The sequence below is a fragment of the Pinus tabuliformis genome, chromosome 5_1 (genome assembly GCF_031772625.1).
Source record: "Pinus tabuliformis cultivar Carrire ecotype Pingquan chromosome 5_1, CPIR1, whole genome shotgun sequence".
Lineage (NCBI taxonomy): Eukaryota > Viridiplantae > Streptophyta > Pinopsida > Pinales > Pinaceae > Pinus > Pinus tabuliformis.
In genome coordinates, this window is record NC_142305.1 from 366941255 (window position 1) to 366959121 (window position 17867).

Sequence of the window (17867 nt, forward strand, 5' to 3'; positions counted from 1 at the left end):
GGATCGCCCCCCCTAAGCATTCTTACAATCTCAACTTTGATGGGGCCTCCAAAGGTAACCCTGGAAAGGCATGTTTTGGAGGTATCCTAAGGAATCACGAAGGCACCCCCCTGCAGATATACTTCGGATCCTTGGGTTGGGACACCAACAACTCGGCGGAGATTGAAGGATTATGGTGTCTAGTCAATTTAACGTCTTAAATTGCTCTACATAAATTATCAATCCGGGTATCGTAAACTGATGAATTGTGGTGCACTATATGTGCTTAGTTAACCTTTCTCTTACTTCATCGTTTTATAGTTTATGTTCAATAATCAAATAATGAGAGAATGACTATGAGACCCAGTATCCTTGCTGCTTCAGCAAAAGGACAAGATGATTCTATCACGTCATTAGTTCATTAAAAGGCTATGTGCATCACTAATCTACAATCAACTTGAAAGCAATTTATGTACAATAATATACATGTTAAAAAGAAAATAAAATGCAGTAATTCAAACTGTACATTAATATACATGAAAATCAGAAAAAGGAATACAAGAAATTAAAGTGACAACTATACAAGGCAGGGGCCCCCTACCACCTATGAAATCAAATTCTTAAAGGAAAATAAAGACATCAAATAAAGAACTAATGACATCGGCCCAGTATCTCTGTTGCTGATTTAAAATGAAAATGAAATGTGAAATCTAAGTGACACTACATAAAGGAGACAAATCACACTACTTTAACCTTTTCTTAACCTTTTTTCCTTTCAGCTAGATTTATCATGTGATAACAGTTATGAACAAGTCAGCAATGTGAGTCTTAAAGCAAACTAAACCAAGTTGTACTAAGTGATATTTTGGCTCCAATAAAGTTATTTGATTATGGAAAAAGAACCATCAATAGATGAACAACTTGATATCTAAGAGCAAAAAGTGAAGTGCAAGTTAAAGAAATGATACTAATGAAAATCAAACTAGAAAAATAAAGGTCAACAACATAGACAAGATGATCACATATGCCATTAGTCATGAAATCAAAGCAAAATTAAACACACTTGCATGAATTAAAATTGCATGAATGAAAAATCTAATCTACCTTACATTCTACAAAGCAATATTTACAAATTGAAATCTACTCTACTTACATCCTAATATGCTCCATGACATCTACTTCACATCTCCTTCCATGTTGAGAACATCAAAGCTTTATTCAATTTCTTCAAAAGTACAAAGTACAAAATCTTTCAAAATCCATGGGACTAACAAGCTAAAAGGACTAAGAAAAGACTAAAGGAAAGACTAAAGAGACTAACAAATGAAGGAGAAAGATCTCCTATTTATACAAAAAGATGAGAGCCATCTCATTAATGAGAGTCCATGAATCTCTCCCTCTACCTCTAGAGTCCTAATTAAAATAGGAACTGATAAGACACATGTCTTTTTAGAGTTACAATACAATTAGGAGATGTGACACATATCCTCATGATCCCATGATTCTTTCCAACCAAATTCGAATTTGGCCTTGGGGTGCCACATAAGGGTCTTCTAGAAGCCTCCTTTCAACCTACACATGTCAACAATCTCAACCCATTTGTTAGGTATAAGCATATGCACATTATTTTCTAATGTTTAACCACAAATTCACTTAAAAGGCTTAGAAATAATAAAGATTGGAAAAACATAAAGGTGGCCCAATGATAATGAAAGTGGGATGAATGTGGTGACATAGTAGTAAAATGGAGGTGAAATGGAGGTGATATAATGGACATAATAGTGAAAGTGTAATGGAAATGAATGACATTTTCAAGACTCAACATATGGAAAGGAATCCTTCTTGCTTGGAGCCTCAATCTTCAACCCTTGATCGTGGAAGGAGACTCCCAGATACTCATAAACATGGCCAAGAGACTGCAGAATGGCTCACAAGCGAAAAAAATCACAAACAGCTGGAGACTCGCAGCCAGACTAGAAGCCAATGAACAAGCTCTCCGCAGCAATAGGGCCATCACCTTCATTCATACAAAAAGAGAAGGAAACAAGGTTGCAGACCTCTTAGCTAACATGGGAGCAGATAATAATCATAATCTCCTCACAGGAACGTCGGCCATTATTCCAGATAATGCCCAGGCTCGGGACTTCGATAAGTTGGTCCAAAGCGATGCTGCCTCCCAGGATGCGGGTGACACGACAGCGGAGAATGGAATGCCGCATGGTTACCATGGGTAGCCCCAAGCATAAAACTCACATTTACTGCGATCCGCCGCCATGGAGCTTAAGCGTGGGTGCAGGTGCGTTAAGGGACGGCAATTCATTGCCTTGTCTGGGTTTCAATTGCGAATGCAAAGGGCAGTTATGGCATACGAGGATGGAGGAAGAGCAGAGGAGCATAAGAATGGTGAAGGTATGGAAGGTCAAGTGTTGGGTCTAGTTCAGATTTCGGAATTGGGTTTATGGTCGACGACTCTCAGAGCGTATGCTCACGTCGCCCCTTTGGCAATTGACGGTGGTTTCAGGTCTACAAGGGAGGGTGAAGGGTGTTTCAAACTATCCATCTCCTCTCATCCTGCTCTGTTTCATTTTCTTGTTATTAGGGGTATCATGGTCAAGCCTCGACAGCGCCTTCTCAGCCGTCGAGGCTCTGGTAGAGGCAGATCCTCACGCCCCTCAGTCGCAACTCCACCCTCCCGCTGCTGTCGATGTCTATGCCACCAAGTCGCAGAGGCTCATCCCATCCAGTCTAGCCAGTTCATGGACTCCAGCAATCCAGACTCGGGCTCGGCTCCGCTACCTGCGTTTGGAACTGCAGTCTTCTCCTTCAGCAATTCCCAGGGAAATTCTCGTATCAACACCCATGTCTTGGTCTTGTTTCTTGAAGAACTGAAGGAGGAGGGCGAGGAACAACCCAGCACAAAGCTGCACCAGGCTCAAAGCTCCAGGGATGCTGAGGGTCTGCCAGAGGGCAGTCCAGAGCCAGCTGTCATTCCACCTTCGACTCAGGCAGCACCTTCTTTAGAGAAGGACAAGGCCGCCTGGGACTCTCTCCCGGAAGGTATGTGCTGGATTATCGAGGAGGAGCCGGACGAATAGCTGTCCGTTCACTCAGGCTCTCCCCTTCAGATGCTGCTCAGGTTTTCCTATTACTCGCTACTTTTGCTACAATGGCTTACTGTATGTTTTGGCGGTTTCTGTTTGGCTCGAGATATATTCTGTTCAAGGTCTGTCAATGCCCAGGCAAGGGATTCTGATGAAGGTCTTCTTTTTCTTTTCTGTGCCCCTGCGTGGGATGTCAATTTTTGCTCTTAATGCACCTCAATGGTTTAACGCCTCTGCGTGGGTGACCTGTCTCAGTGGTGGCGGCCCTGTGTGGGTGATTTGTCTCAGTGGTTATGCCCTTGCGTGGGTGACTTGTCTCTGTGGTAGGGCCCCTGCGCGGGTGATTTGTCTTAGTGGTGTAGCCCCTGCGTGGGCGGTTTTTATGATCACTGTCAGTCCAGAGTGCCATCCTCGGCCTCTGGCAATATGACCTCATGACTGTAACTGTTTTCCTGTTTCTGTACATAATAGAATAGCATAGTCTTAACGAGAAAAAAAAAAAAAAAAATTGTTCCAAGGCTATCGTGCACTGTATGTGCATCCACAATTTCGCTACCCAACATTCAACATTAACTAAAATTCATCAATGTGTAACAACAATAAGAGTAACAACGAGTGATAATTATAAAAACAATAAGAGTGACAAAAATAAGGACTCACAACAACACACTGATAAACATTCACAACAATAATAAACTCACGGAAATGAACCTAACACACATATATTCCAGTAGCACCTGGTTAGGAGAGTGGGCCCAACACCCTAATTAGGGTTGTGGTGAGATCAATGAAGCTCAGAACATAAACTTGTCATTAATAAAAGAAATATTATACGTATGTTGTTACATACTCAAAGAGTATTTATCATATAACCTTAACGACTCTTAACAATGATAGATTTTAGAGCTCACAACTCTTCTTTATACAATGTTTCAATAATACAACCCCTAGAATTAAGCCATGGTCTACCCTTAATTACATGGTGGTTTTCAAAATGAAACAGAATGTTAAAAGATAGCATTGTGTCAATTGAAATATTGATTCACCATTGCAGCCAGTATTCAAGGATAGCACTTCCAGCTTTGATAGCATCATTCAGTGAATCACAATCCTGGTCATTCTCCCTTTAAATATGAAGAAATAACTAAATTAGTAAGCCACTTAGGTAATAATCCCCTACAACTATGCTTCATTGACCAATAATCCATAAAGACATGACGAGAGGTATACCTGTGCATTTTAAGATATCAATTAACCACTATTGGCGTGAAATGGATAAAAAGAACATGGTAAAAGGGTAAGTAAAAGTATACAAATCTAGCCACCAACATCTCCCACCAACTGCCCTTACTGCATTTCCTCATGTAGTTCATCACCTGCGCAAGTTTGGGTTAGAGCTGCGATGATCAATGTGAAGCTATGCAAGATCGTATTTGTAGACATCTCTATTCCTAGGGGCTTATACACATATATTTGGATGACTTCTTTCCACCAATCCTCACTTACCTTATAAGTCAGAGTGTACTAATTAGTTGGCAGCTAGATGATGGGAAACCAAAACCTCAAACCCATCCATTGGACCCCACGAATCTGTATGCAGGCAATATACCAGGGTATCATATTTAGAGCCTGAGCAAAATTGGGGGTCCCAAAAGGCTCATATATCCTGAGAGTCGATGACGAGATCATCCACCGTTTCTGGAAGTTGTCCTGGGCCTCCTCCTGATAGGTGAAGATCTATTTTGTGCATATATCAATGCACCATTGTTGAGTTTCCCACATATGTTCTTTCGATCCCTCGATCCCCAAGAGAGTTTCATGTTTGTTGTAAACATTCACAGACTGACAGTTCTCCATCTGAATGATAAGTGGCTTATTTGCCTAATTTTCTTCAAACGTATCAAAAGCCTTTTTCCTTTTGACCTAGTTGAATGTGTAGGAGGTAAAGGCTCTCAGTAGAATGTCTCCTACCTATGGCACTGGGTTAAATGATTGATCATCACCCAAGAAGTAGTCATGCATGTCCAACTCACACATCAAATGTTGATCCAAAATATTGTGGCGTCTCATGATGCACAAAAACTGCATTGAATCTTCCATATCATGACTGAGATCTTGGTAGACACTTTCTAAAGAAAATAATAGATATTGTTCATGGAGGAACAAGGTGTAGTTGTAAGTAGGGGGAGGGAAGCCATTGCCTGTTGTGCTAAGGTAATCATATCTTCCTTATTGGCCTTTAATAGCTTCACGTATTCCTCCAGTCCCTCAATTCACTTCTGTTGTCTCTCCTACTTCCACTTTTCCTTTTCTATCTGTTTTATGTAGCCAGAGACTACTTTTACAGCTTGCTCACGATTTTTCCTTATTCCTTCCCGATGTGCCTCTAAAGGAATGGCCCCTCATTGAAAAAGAGTTGTTGTAGCTTGCCACTTCTGTATTTTTGCAGACATGAAAAACTCCCACGCCTCGATCATATGCAAAAACGACTCTATCTGTGTAGCTACTAAAGTCGTTGGCTTGTCTTCAGTCTATGTTTCCACCGAAATAGTTTCAAGCGGGGGCTTTGCAACATTTTCCTTGTGCTTTCTCACTTTTCTTCGTAAGTTCCATAATTGTTTACTCAATTTCATGATTTCTATTTTGACCTACATATTCTCTCTGAATTGTGGCTGATATCTTTTCTTAACAGGGGGTCTCCTTCTCGGACATTGCTCGATAAGCTCTTGTTTCGTAGCTACTTGTTCCATAGGCCTCACAGCTAGTCCAGGGCCTGGTGGGTTGACATCGAAAAAATCATCAAACGGTTCTTGTTTTACTCTAGTTTCTTCTGTTTGTTCCTCGACTCAGGGAACAATCCCACCATCTCCTTCCTCAAGGCTCAGGACCTCTACGTCTTCCCCCTGTGACTCTAGATTTACTACAGGGTCTTATGAGGCAGTGTCTTTGACACCTCCCTCTTGTACTTTCTTTGCTACCCGACCATCCTCTTCCACCTGTACAAGAATAGTTCCTAACTCTTGCAGGTTAGTTTTGTCAACAAATTCCTCTTCCATTTTTCTCGAGAATGGTTCCTAACCGTTGTGGGTTAGTCTGATTAGCATTGTCCTCTCCCATCTTCTCAGGAATGGTTTCCAACCCTTGCAGGTTAGTCTTATTTGCAACATTCTCTTCCATCTACCCAAGAATAGTTTCTAACCCTTGTCGGTTAGTCTAATCAGCAACATCTTCCTCCATCTGCTCAAGAACAATTTCTGTAGAAGTAATACCAGCCATAACTTCTTCATTTTATCCTTCGGTCAACGCTAGTTCTTGTGTGACAATGCCGACATCCAACCCTTCTATTTGCTCAATTCTTTCACCAATAAATACTAGTTTTTGAATAACCGTGTCGATAATGGTGCCCTTATCTTTCCCAACAAATTTCAGGATCAGAGGAGAAGATTCTTCTTTCTCCATGCATCTAGAGGAATGGGTTTTCCTTTCCCTTCTTTGAAAAGATGCAAGGAAAGCATAACGAGTAATAATTTCATCAGTTTCTGTTCTCTCAATTCCTGCTGACGCAGGCCCTCCTTCCTCTTCTTCTATATCCACTGGTTTTTCTATGATCCCTTTTACTCTTCTTGCCTATGCTTCTTCCATGTTGTCCTTCTACCCAGTTGTCGACACTGTCTCTTATGGAGTGGTGTCAACTACAGCCCCTATTTCCCCCAAAGGTTCCACATTCATTTGAACAGGTTGTGCTAGTTCTTATGTGACAACACCACCTACATTTTCAATCACAATTTCTTCAATTGTTTGAATAGGTGGTGCTGGATCTTGTGTGTCAACACCACCTGCATTTCTGACGAGAAGTTCTTTAATTTATTGGACAGGTGGTGTTGGTTCTTGTGTAAAAACACCACCTACATTCTCAACCAAGATTTCTTTAACTGTTTGTACATGTTGTGTTAGTTATGGTGTGACAACACCACCTACATTCTCAACCAAAAGTTATTCAATTGTTTGGATAGGTGATGCTGGTTCTTGTGTGCCAGCACCACCTATAAATGCATCCAAGGGTGATGATTCTCCTCCTATATTGGTAGTCGATGCTGGTTCTTGTGGAGCAACATCAACTATACTCTCTTCTATCTCCATTGAATCTATCTCTATTGGGCCAATAGGTAACACTAGAACAGTTTCGTCTGTGGTGTTTTCTTCCACTCCTACATCTTCTTCCTCTTCCCCTGCAGGTAGCATACCCGCAAGTTCTTCCTCCTCCAACTCGATGAATTGTGGAAAAGCCACAGAGGTTCGAGACAGAGCATGCACCACCAATAATCTAACCAACCCACGATTTTTGAGAACCACTAATGGTTTTCAAGACTGTCAGGAAGATTACGCCATTAGGTGGACACTGCTCCATAGGAAGTATGGGATGTCTAAAGGATAAAACTGCGCATGCCGAAACCAAAGGCATGCAAGGAGTTTGAAATGATACTTAAATAATGAAGAGAAATTACCTTCGCAAGTAACATACCTCATAACAAAATATGCCACCTCACCCCATGAATATGGAAGCAATTTACGATCATACCCTCTTCCTTTCTGGACTGCTCTCTCCCCAACCTACAAAAATAATTTTGGAAACTTCGGCAAAGGAGACTTCCGAGAGAACCATTTCTGACCTACTAGTTGTAATCCACTAGCAATTGAAATAGCTTCCTCCATGACAAAAATATCCAACCCACAGACTCTAGAATTATTTCCTTCCAAGTTTAACAAAAATGCTACTGTGATGGATTCATCAAATCTTTGAAGCCTCTATAAATGCACATGCCACCCTGCATCCAAGAAGAGTTCCAAAACATCTGCATTGTGCCAAACCTGTTATGTACTCTCTAGTTCGCGTCTCACATCCTATCCACCCATTCTGTAATGGCTTTATAACAACTCTTTGGAGTAACAACAAGTTGTCAAGAAGGTGTGCCAACAGGTTGATTTGTAGTGAGAGCTGTGATAGCGATGGGGTGCAGTGAGAGTGAAAACTAGAAGGATAACAATGAAATATGGAAACATTGTGGCAGATAATGGATGATAATGGATGGTAATAATGGTAATTACTTCGCAACGTTGGAAAGGATTGTTCATTAGTACAACAGTACCAACTTCAAATCCTGATGCATATGTGTATCGCATGAAGTATGGTGGAAAATCATGGAGTGAATGCACTTAGCACAAGGTTTAATAAAAATAATGGTAAGTCATTATTATAGCATATTTTCATTTATTATAGTACCTACCCCCAACTAAGGGATGACTTTCCATGAACATATCAAGTCATGTCATATGAATTATTATTCAAATACACAAAGTCAATTACGAACGTACCTGGCAACTTACCTTAATGGAGTAACAACATTGGGGGAGTAACAACACCCGAGGCATAACAACACCCACAGAGTAACAACACATGAGGAGTAAGAGCATGGGAGGAGTAACAACACCAGTGCAGTACTTAGTCAAAATCACCACAATCAGAGTAACAACATTGAAGGAGTAACAACATGAGTGAAGTACTTAGATAAAATTTCCATCATCAGAGTCACAACACCAGAGGAGTAACAATGTGAGTGAGGTACCTGCAAGAAAAATATTGATAGAGTAGTAACAACATTTCAATATATATATTAAATCAAGGGTGCAATGGAGGAATTCCCTACACTAATAACTTCAAAACTAGAGTTATCGGCGAGATATTTGATAAAGGAGTCTCTTGAAGCTGGACGGTGATATAATCTGAGGCGATTTCCATTCATGATCAAAGGAGTATGTGCCTCATCAATTGTGATAAGTTTAACAGTCCCAGTGTCAAACACCTTGTCAATTTCATATGGCTCCATCCACATGGAGAAAATTTTTCCTTTAAAATCATCGAACCGTGAATCATAGAGTAATTCCCAATCTCCTCTTTGAAACACCTTTTTCTTACTGAATTTATCGTGCCATTTAGTTCGTTGATGCTAGATTGCAGCAGCATTCTGGACAACTACCAAACAAATTTCGTCCAACTCATTCAACTATTCCAGATGGTGTTTCTGGGATTATGAAAGATCTAAACCTACTTTAAGGGTTGTCCTGAGCATCTTAATTTCAAATTCCACTAGAAACAAATGGGATTTCCCATAGACAAGGTCATATGGTGAAAACCATGTTGTGTTCCATCATGTTTTCCTATACACCCATAGTACCTCAGGAAGTTTTTCAGCACAATTCTAAAGATGGTTCGCTACAGTCTTTGTAAGAATATTCTCTAGTACCTTATTTGTCATTTCAAATTGACCATTCTCCTGAGGGTGATATGGAGATGTTACCATATGATTGATTCCATATTTATTCATAAGTCATGCTATCACATGTGATGTAAAATGTGCCCCTCCATTTGAAACACTCTCTAGGATCTCTGTATTGTGCCAGATTTTCTTCAAATAAAAAGTTTGAGACAACCTGTTCCATTTCTTTCACCATAGCCTTGGCCAAATTTGTTATGTAATTCGTGCAAACCAGAATGTGAACTTTCTATTGTGAAGGCGGATTAAATGGCCCAATAAAATCGATATACCCATTTTCAAAGGGCTCAAGAGCTAGTTGGGGTTGTGACAACATTTCATCTGCCCGACCAGGTTGACCCATCTACTGGCAACTATCGCACCCTCTAACATATTTCCTTACATGACAAATAGAAGGCCAACAATATCCCATTTGTAGCACCTTATGACCTGTCCGCTTATTTGCAAAATGTCCCCCACAGGGACCATCATGAGCAACTTTTAGGACATCATAGATGTCATCTCCACTTATGAAACGCCAGATTTGATGATCAGATCCTGTGTAAAAGAGGTATCCCTCTATCCATGAATAACAGGCACTGTGATGGATAATCCTTCATTTTTATCTATAAGACAAGTGTTTAGGAACCTTTCTTATAGTTAGAAAGTTAGCAATATTTGTATACCATGAAGTGTAAGTAGAAATTGAAAAAATATGTTCATTTGGAAAACTATCCTCTACAATTTTACCTTCATCACTAGTATCCATCCTAGACAAGAAATCTATGACTGCGTTATCTTTCCATGGTTTGTCTACAATGGTAATATCAAGCTCCTGAATTAACAGTAACAATCTTGTAACGCGACTAGGGGTCATTGGTTTGTTCATCATATACCTGATAACTATATGATAAGTGTGAATGAGAGTAGGATACCCTCTGATATAATGGCAAAATTTATTGACAGCATAAATGACATTGAAGAACTCCTTTTCAGTTACTGTATAATTTAATTCAGCAGGGGTCAAATTATTGTTGACATAGTAAATTGCATACGACTTCTTGTCCTCATGCTGCCCCAAAACCGTCCCTACTACTGTTTCAGAAGCATCAATAGAGATGTGAAACGGAAGTTTCCAATCAGGGTCGCGTAATATTGGAGCCTTCCACACTAGTTCTTTGATTTCTACAAAATATGATTCACATTGATCTTTCCACACAAATTCTACATCTTTAGGTAAAAATTGAAAAATTGGGAATTTTATTTTAGAAAAAAATTTCTATGAAATGCCCATAATAGCCAACATAGCCGATAAAGTTGTGTACCTGTGTCGGTGGCTTAGGCGTAGGGAATTTCAAGAGTACCTACACCTTTGCAGGATCACCCCGAATTCCTACAACTAAAAGCAAGTGTCCCGACACCATCCCTTCCTTCATAATCATATTCCATTTAGTTGTGCTTAGAGAAACATGTGTTTTCTTGCATCTTTCAAGTACTTTCTCTAAGTTTTTCAAAGCTTCTATAAATGAATCCCCATATGGGGTAAATTCATCCATGTAAATGTCAACACTATCATTAACTAGATCAAATAAAATTCCTAATATTTCCCTTTGGAAGGTAGCAGGTGTGTTACAAAGGCCAAATGGAAGGACCTAGTATGCAAAGGTTCCCAAAGGGCATGTGAAGGTAGTTTTTTCCTGATCCTTGGAGCTATTTCTATCCGATTATATCTTCTAAATCCATCTAGAAAGGAGAAAAAATCCTTCCCGCTAATGTATTAAGGTCTTGGTCAATAATGGGTGAGGGAAAATTGTCTTTCTGAGTTGCTTTGTTTATCTCCTTGTAATCAACACATATCCACCACTTGCCATTCTTCTTAGGAACAATGACCAGTGGGGAAACCCATTGACTGTGTAATATTGGATAAATAAAACCCACATCTAATAGCTTTTGTAATCCATATTTGACAATGTTTTTTAAGGTAAGATTCATTATTCTTTGTGGCTTCCTAATAGGTCGACATTCCTCTTTAATGTATATATGATGAGTACATAATTTAGCATGGATGCATTTCATATTAGTATACTCCCAAGGAAAATCTTATTTATGCTCCCAAAGGGCTTTTAGAAATTGTTCGGATTGGGAGTGTGAAAGGTTAGGTTTAATATTCAATGTGTTCCCTGGTTCAATTTCTAAAGGAACACTCTTATGATGTACAATTTCAGGAATGTTTTCTATTTTTGGTTCCGGTTCAGTATCTTCCTAAACATTACATCTCATGACAGTTTCTAACAACTGACGGGTTGAATCAAAAATAGAGTTGGGATTGCTGAGAAAGGTGATAATGACATCGTCCTCCCTTTCATATTTAAAACAGAGAACCTTGTTGATGGTAAGGATGGGTCTAATTTCTTCATCTTCAGATTCGGGCTCTTTGGTAGGTAGATACTTTTGAATGAAGGTAAATCCGGGTTGATTTGATGAACTTAGTTCTATAGGGGTAAAGGATAAGGTTTGTTGTAACTTCCCCATTGGATATTACCATGTTTCCAGATTGACACCTAATATAAGCATCTGCAGTTACAAGCCAAGGTCCTCATAACATCAAAGGGTGCCCACCAACTAGGGATTGGGTATGTAAAACCATATGTTCAATGGGGTATTTCCATGAGTCTACTATAATAGTGATATCTTCCAGCTTCCTTATTGGTCTAATAGTAGATCGATCTACTAATTCTAAGATGGTGCGAGTTGGTTTAAGGTTCTGTAGACCCAAGGTAATCACCATTATAGAGGTTATAACATTAATCTTTGCCCCCAAATCTACCAATACATTTGGGATATCCACCCCATTAATTTGCACTGTCAAAATCAGATTCCCAGGATCCCCGTATTTGAGAGGCATAGATTTCCCCAACATTATATCTGATAATTTACCCATGACATGAATAGTAAGAGGGTCCCTTGGTTTTTTGCTAGGTTTCTTAAAACAATATTCTTTAATTGTCTTAGCATAAATCAGTATGTCCTTCACAGCCTGAATTAACATAATTTTAACAAATACATTATGCAATTCTCTGAGAAAATCAAATTTAGGATGAGGGATTTGTTTGCTCAAATATAATCTTTCAGGATAGGGTGGACCAGTCTGACACCCTTTAGTAACAATAGTTTGTGAAGGGGTTTTCTTCTTTAAAGGAATTTTTGTTAGCTCATCACCTATCATTATTTGTTCTAGTTCTGAGACTTCATCATCGATATGCTCAACAATTATAAGTGAAGTCTAAGCATTGACCACTCGACGAGATCAGAGATTTAATTCATTACATTCCATAGTCACAATACTATATGCAGGGAGGTTGAGTGTCTCAATGTGTTGAACCCCTCTATTATTTGGATTTGGATTGGGTTGGACAAGCAATTGTGGACGAAGAGGAGGATTACTAGTGGGTGCATTAGCAAGGAGTTGTAGTTGTTATTGTGGCATAGGTTGGGAGAATTGTCTTGAAGGACGAGGAGGAGCTCCATGCCAATTCTGGGACCATGAAGAATTTGGACCAGATTGAGGATACTAGCGTTTCCAGGGCATTGGATATTGGTAAGACTGCGACCAAGAAGGCTAAAAAGGTATATGGTGCTGACCAAAATTCATATTATTAAATCACTGAGAGGGGTCTCAACGCGTACCTTGATTCATATTCAATGGTCGTCGTTGCCATGGTTTCCTTGATCCCATAAAATAAAGTTGTTCTGCTTCTTCATTTGTCCCTTGAAAGACTGCCTTCAACCTAGGAAGAGATGGGAAAATTCTCATGGAATGACTATGTTCACATATCACACAAGTCTCCACAAAATTTAATGGACATTCCTTCAACGAGTGCTTCATCTTGCATTGAGGGAAAAAAATAGATATGGCCTCCTCTATGTCCATCTACTTCTGCTTCGTCTGCAACACATCTAGTTGCGATGATAATGTGCTAAGGATATCGGTTCTCGGGTTTTCCAATAGATTCCTAATTTCAAGCTTTATAATTCCACCACTAAATTTTTTGAGACTTCAGACTCCCTCCCTCTGTCTCGCAGCCCCTCATGAACACTTGATGCATAATTACAGATGGTATCAAATTCCTCCTTTGATATATCTCCTTTCCCTACTATGTTCAATAGCTCCAGAGGTTCCTCCCTCATGGCCTTGAGAAAAATGATCTTCAAGGTATTATTATCCAAGTCAATGTGGCTAGATCTCTGCAAACTGTTGGGATCCAATATTGCAACAATGATGCTGCAACTCTTGGGACTCCCTTCTTTACTTTTATCAACCTGGTACTTTGTAACAAACTTGGAAGTGATAGTGTCGTATGCACAAGTACTAGCTCTTATTGCAGGCTATCACTTGATTAGCTGGCACAAGTTTTCTAGGAGCTCAAGCCAACTTCTATGAGTTCTCGGAAAAAGATTTTAATTGTGATGGAAGAAAACTAACTCAAAACAGGCTATTCTACTTGCAGAAAGAAGATAAAGCTGAAAGGAAGTGCAAACCATAGCAAACCCTAGTTTTACCCGTTAACCCTACCTTTGCAAGAAAAAGAGATGAAACTACTAAAATGGATGCCATGGACTACTGTCAAGATAAAATGCATGTACTTAAGCTACTTCTAAAGGAAAACGTGGAAGAACCATCTTTTTGTACTTTTGTGCAATTTTATGCAGAGTTATTATGGTTGTGCTTTAACTTATTTGACTGTGCAGATGTTTGGTGGTGAGAGAAGATGGATTTGGCTGTTGTAGATGATGGAGAAGGTGTGGATAGTACCTAAGGAGTCCCTAGCACCCTTTTGGTGATCAGATCTTGAAAAATTGCTCACATGAGCTTCTACAAGAAGTCTGCAAGGGATCTACAGGAAGTTCTACAGGAGCAGGCCGAAAGTGATTTTCGCAGGTTTGGAGGAGAAAAAATGGTGGAGAAAGGAAAATGAAGGTTGGATGAGGGTTTTATAGGGTCTATGACTCTATCAATGATTATCAAACATGAAGGTGATGGTTGGTTTGGTTCAAAGGATAAGAAAGCAATTTTGCACAAAAACATAGGAAATTAGGGTTGTTTGGGAAAGTGTGGCGAATGATTGAATGAAACCTTGAGAAAGAGGCCAGATCAGATTTTGTAATGGAGGAAGGATAGGTTGGAGTGTCTTATAGGTGCTTTGCACACTTCTTTTCAAAACTAACCAAAGCAAAAACTATGAAAATAGAGTTTTTACTTACTTTTGACCTAATTCTGACCTAGAAACCAAAAAGGTGCTTAACAGAATTTGGTGGATAGGAAGTTATGCAAGAAATCTATGGAAACTGAGCAAGGATAGATCTAAGCATGAAAACACAACTAATATCAACTTTTGCAACTCGAAATCTAACAATAGCAATTGCATTAGAAAGCAAAAACAGTGTTTTGGTGGCAACAAGAGTGCTTTGGTCTCAATTCATGGTCCCAAGGAGGGAGAAAGGAGCTGAAAGCCTACTTGGTAGCCTTTTTGTGGATCTTTTCTATTATTGTAGCAAACTAATTAATCAATCTGAAACTAAAACAACTATTCTAATCATCAAAAACAACCTAAGTAATAAAGCAAGATTTAATCTAAATAACAAAAATTATTTCATGAATGCAAGAAAAAAACATATAAATACAAGAAAGAGGTATTGGGCACTTGGGTTGGGCCCAACCCCAAGAGCTACAACCCCCTTAGAGAGATAAGTTCTGGTTCAAGGCTGAATTCATCTTCATTGATAAAAAAATACTAGTCATAGCACAAAACTGTTTACAGAAAGAGCTTGAAAATGAGCTGAATGCAGAGCTGCACTAAAGTGCGAAAATAAATTGTTCAATAGCTAAAATCTAACTAAAATCTGACTAAAAAACCTGAGGCCCTAAGCCTTTTTATTTATACAAATAGGGACCTCAACAGTCCTCCTAAAATCAAGCAACTCGGCTTCCTGGAACTAAAGATAATAGTAGTCCTACTTGACTTGCTTGGTTGCCCCTTTGCTTTGTGCTCCAAGTTTTTGATGGAGAATTCGAGGTAGGGGCTCACAAGTGAAGGGGACACCCTCCTACAAATCTCTCCCTTGTTCTTCCACGAATTTGGCTGCCAAATGCTCATTAAACCTTTGATTTTGTCTCAAAATTGACCAAAAATCTGCATAAAGCACACATTAGACTTTTTGCCATAATGTCTTACCCAATTCACTCTATTAGCATAAATATAATCAAAAACATGAAATAAACTAATGAAAATGGTGGATTAAGTCAAAATAAGAGGCAAAATGAGCCCATATAATTACCCATTTTTGGGGCTCATCATCACCCCCTACTGAATGGGTTGCTCTTCCTCTGAGAAACAACTAGTCTAACACTTCATCCTTGATGGCTCTGACTATTCCCTTCATGTTGTTGTCTTATTAATGTCTCACTATCTGCCTGGGTTCCTATTCCTATTGCTACCTTTTTAAGATTGATAGCTCATTTCCTCCTTGAGGTTCCCTTTCCTGCAGCTCCTTTCTTAACATTTCATTTTCTGCCTCTAATTGAGCTCTTCTGATGCTTTCTGTATGTCTGACCATGTTCAATTCGTTGTCCATTTCTCTCAACTTATTTTCCATGTGCCCAATGTCTTCCACCCCTTGGTCTACTCTTCTGCCTTTTTCTCCTTTTGTATCTTTCTCTATTTGTGTCTCTCCCTGCTCTGTTCCTTGAGCTTTCTCCTCCTCTATCTTGCTTTCTTCCTTCTTATCTTCTGTTTTGATTTCCTCCTCTGTTTCAAGTTCTTCTTTCTCTATTTTGGTCTTTTCCTCTTTTTCTGTTTCCTCCTCATCTTCCCCTGCATGATGTTCAGAGTCTTCTGGGATATCTCAGGTGAAGAGGGACACAACAATTTTCAAAAACCAGGAAACAGAGAAACAACTGAGGTTTTTTTTTTTGGAACCAGAGAGAGTTTTTCGGGTTTCCTCTTTTCAAAAACAGATTTGAATTTCCCTACCCTTCAAACTCTGTTGTCAACCATCCTTTACTTCTTGGGCTATTGGAGGAAATATATATATATATATATATATATATATATATATATATATATATATATATATATATATATATATATATATATATATATATTTTTTATTTTTCTTTTTTCTTTTTTTAAACAACACATAGAGAAAAACAGTATTTTTTCTCACAAAATAAACAGACTTCCCAATGCAAATTCATTTTTTTCAGGCTTGATTTTCTACGGTTGCATCCCCCTTTTTTTTTTACAGCAGAATTTGAGGAACAAAGAGGAAGATTTTGAATGCAGAGAAGAAAACAGAGAGACTGTGCAGAACTCAGAAAACACAGGCAGAGTTTTGAATTTCTCTTTCATTGCTTTTTTTTCAACCCACTACTGTACTTTTTAATCCACCACCTTGTATAAACATAGCATATGCAAAGTGGTTTCCCCGACCTACCTATTTTAAAGCTTGAATTTGACGAAAATCTCGAGTTTTTCTTCTACAGAGCTACTCTCTGGCCTTCCTATAGAACCATTACAGCTTCCTGTAGAATGCCGATAGCAAAAAATAATAGTGAACGATGGTTTCGAGGCTATGGAGGTGTTATAGAGCTTGTTGCAGCTATAGGGATGATTATAAATTGAAAAAAAAGGTGGTGAATGAGTTCGAGGCAAAATACTTATCTTTTCTGTGAAATATTTCCGCTGATGGTGAGCTGGCAAAAATGTGTGTTTGCATTATTTGGACTGTTGGTCCCTACTGCAGTGCCATCATGAGACATTACGCTTTCTGCTTGTAATCAATTCCCAATACATCTACTGGAGTTCAAAATATCTGCCACTACCTATTTTTTTTAGATTTCCCATGAGTTGACTAGACATGTGTGCTGTATGATTTCTAGCTCAGTGCTGTAGAACTGGACAAGGCATTGTCTGAACTGGATGAGGGTGGCCAGTTAGCTGGCCACTGATCTCATTTAATCACAACCATCTCACTGTCAATGCAGTTTTTAAATTACATTCATGCAATAGAGGAACATGTTTAGTCACTTACTTGGAAGTCAAATGCGTTTGCCATGAGGTGTTGTGGCCTTTTCTTCTGCTGCATGCCTTTGTTTATGTGGATGCATGCTTGTATGGTTGCTGATATGTGGCTATTTTTCTTGTGCATGTATCCTCTGGCTGGATTTTATCTTCAAGGGTCTGCTTCAACCTTCATATTTGCACCCTCATGCTGCTGATGCTAGAGTTTTGCAGGACATCGAATTTTTTTGTCCATAGCTCCCAAACAATAGACCGTATTGACCTGAAATTTTCCGAGCATGTTTCAATCATCATTATGCACCTCCCATAGAAAATCGTGGTCAATGGATGCACGGATTTTGAGAAAAATGGAAAATGGCTGCAGGTGATGGAGGCTAATTTCTCGGAAACCGTGC

General features: G+C 39.2%; 1 pseudogene; it reads left to right on the forward strand.

Moving 5' to 3' along the window:
* The first annotated feature begins 3145 nt into the window (after positions 1-3145).
* Positions 3146-17867, forward strand: part of LOC149164968 (laccase-12-like) — a 61970-nt pseudogene continuing 47248 nt past the window's right edge.